The sequence below is a fragment of the Capsicum annuum genome, chromosome 6, assembly GCF_002878395.1.
Source record: "Capsicum annuum cultivar UCD-10X-F1 chromosome 6, UCD10Xv1.1, whole genome shotgun sequence".
Classification (NCBI taxonomy): domain Eukaryota; kingdom Viridiplantae; phylum Streptophyta; class Magnoliopsida; order Solanales; family Solanaceae; genus Capsicum; species Capsicum annuum.
In genome coordinates this window covers 26,698,870-26,701,453 of record NC_061116.1, presented here as the reverse complement: position 1 = coordinate 26,701,453, position 2,584 = coordinate 26,698,870, and the positions used below count along the sequence as shown (strand labels likewise).

Here is a 2,584-nt window from a genome sequence, read left to right as displayed (position 1 = left end):
AATTTCTTTGGAACTATTGCATTGTATAAAAGGCTAATGAAACACAAATGGTTTCATAATGAACTTTATGGTCATAATTCCCCTATGTGGGTAAATAATTGAACCTAGGGGGTTTTGAATTTCCCCATCTACATGAATAATTGGAAATTATGGGGTCATGGATTTCCCCAAGTGATAATAATTGAAATAGCATGATGATATTAGCTTGCATGCATACTTGGTTGACAATTGCAACAATATATGATTAATGGATGATTTTGGTTCAATGAGTCGGGATGTGTAAATGTCTTAATTGGGCTTAAAAGGGGTTGTGTAGCTAAGTTATTAAGGTGGAGGTCACGAGGGACTGATATTAGAAACTCATGTTTACCGACTGAGGGTTGGTCTTGATGAATGTGTGCTTGTACCACACTTATAGATTTGTAGCCTGGATTGTTGTATAGTCGTGGATTCCCCATCCTTCCTTGATACCTTGGTTTGTATGGCTAACATGCATTGGGACCCTTTTAGCAGGATGAGAGCAGGACCCATATAGCCCGTGGGTATAGATGATGGTTTTAGATACGTAGTCCGAGTTAATGCGTTTACTCTCATGATAAACCTTATTCTCTATACTAGCATATATATATATATATACATATATAATGGTTTTGGAATAATATTCGGTTGATTGATCATGGAATCATTTTATCTCTTCCCTGAGTTAAATGCTAGTGCTCACTCTGCTAACCATCTTCAAATGTTGTATCCCCACATGTTGCAGGTTTAGAAGACACATTTATTTCCTTGTGCAGTGATAGGTTATTCATGGATTGTTCGTGAGTCAGTTTTAAGTGGTGAGCTTTCTTCTTCCGAAAGATATGTTACTTCATGGTTTTATTTAGGTCTAGACTATTTTGGATTCACTTTTTTGGCTATAGTCGGGGGTATTTCCTGACTTAGGTTATTCTTTTGATATTAGAGGCTTTGTGGATAATTGTGGATTTTAATATTTGTTCAGATTTTTAGAACCTTATCTTGGTTTACTTATCTTCCTTATATCTATTTTTGATTGTTTACACTATCATACTATTTATTATGTTCTGATTGGCTAGGCTAAGGGGGTGATCTATGATCCTCGGCAAACTTGAGATATCCGTCATGACTAGGCCCAAATTTGGGTCATAACAAAAGTTTATCAAACAAATCACGATGCGAGAAAGAGGATACTTGTTCATGATAATCAATTTGATCAATTATTGATAATAAATATACACTAATGAAACCCTTACTCAAATGATCTAATTGCTCCTTTAATTATTTTAGTTTCATTGGGCCATTCTCTAGGGAGAAATAGAAATAGTATTAGTTTATGACTCAACATCAATGTCAAAATCAATATCCCTATCCATAGGAATACTAGGTAAGTCCACAGGAAACATGCCCATGAACTCATTTATCTTATAGAGTTTGCCAAATTCAATCAATAATTCAGATAATTGTAAGATTATATACATATAAAGAAGCTCTAAAGGTTCCATAATTTACATGTGGTATTTCTTCAACTATAGCCATAAGCATTTAGAAAATGTCTTTCCTTTAGAAGAAGTCATGGAGTCTTTTGAAACGGCGTTCATCTGTATGGATCATTCATTGAACATTTCCTTGAATATTGTGAAGATATTATAAATAGGCTTTAAAAAGTACTATTTGTAAAGTATGAAGACTTGAAAATGGATCCTAAGAAGGAGGTAGCAAAAATAGCCTTGTTTCATGGAAAGCCTTTGGGTAGTGAAGAGTATTTGGAGAAAGTTTTGAAAAAGTGTAGCTCGGAGAGGTTTAAGAACCTGGAGATTAATATGAGTGGATCAATCATCTTGAATGCCCACAGTAGTTCATATTATAGAAAAGGAGTGATTAGGGATTAGAAGAATCACTTAGCACCTGTACTAAAAAACAAACTAATGAAATTACCAGCTTGAAGCTCCAAGGAAGTGGTGTTGAAATTTGATTTTTTGAGTAATTACTACTTAAATAAGCTTTTCCTATAATAGCTTCCCTATTTTAAAATATTTGACCTTCTTTCTAAAAGTATTTGTTTCAACTAGGTTGTCCCTTTAAAAAATCAAAAGAATATTATTATGTTCTTCCAATACTACTTTTATCGTTAAATGACTAAACAAAGTGTATATACTCAAATTTATACTTTTAAAGAATAATTTATAAGGTTAATTTGGTCAAAATAAACCTCTAATAAATTTTTTTCTTAAGAAGAGTGTCAAGTCAACAAGGACCAACTATTTTAAAACGGAGTGAGTACTTCATTTGTATGAATGATAGATCAATAGGGTTGTTGAAATTAGTAAACTCTAGGGGGTTGTGAATAACTTGATTAAATAAATAGATACATAGGTCTATTCTAATGGATTTATTTTTATTTGTGTGTGGATATTTCTTAACTTCTCTAAATATTTTTATTTTATTAATGTTCATATCTTGGAGGGTGATTATGCGGTAATTGATTAAAAGCTTTACTGTTGTATTCTTTAGTTTTTTCTCTTAGTCTTTGTAATTCTTTTATATTATTTTGGAGGTATTTTAAATA

General features: G+C 32.2%; 1 pseudogene; it reads left to right on the top strand.

Moving 5' to 3' along the window:
* Nucleotides 1–1,435: 1,435 nt before the first annotated feature.
* Nucleotides 1,436–1,990, top strand: LOC107875103 (annotated as a pseudogene).
* Nucleotides 1,991–2,584: the final 594 nt, after the last annotated feature.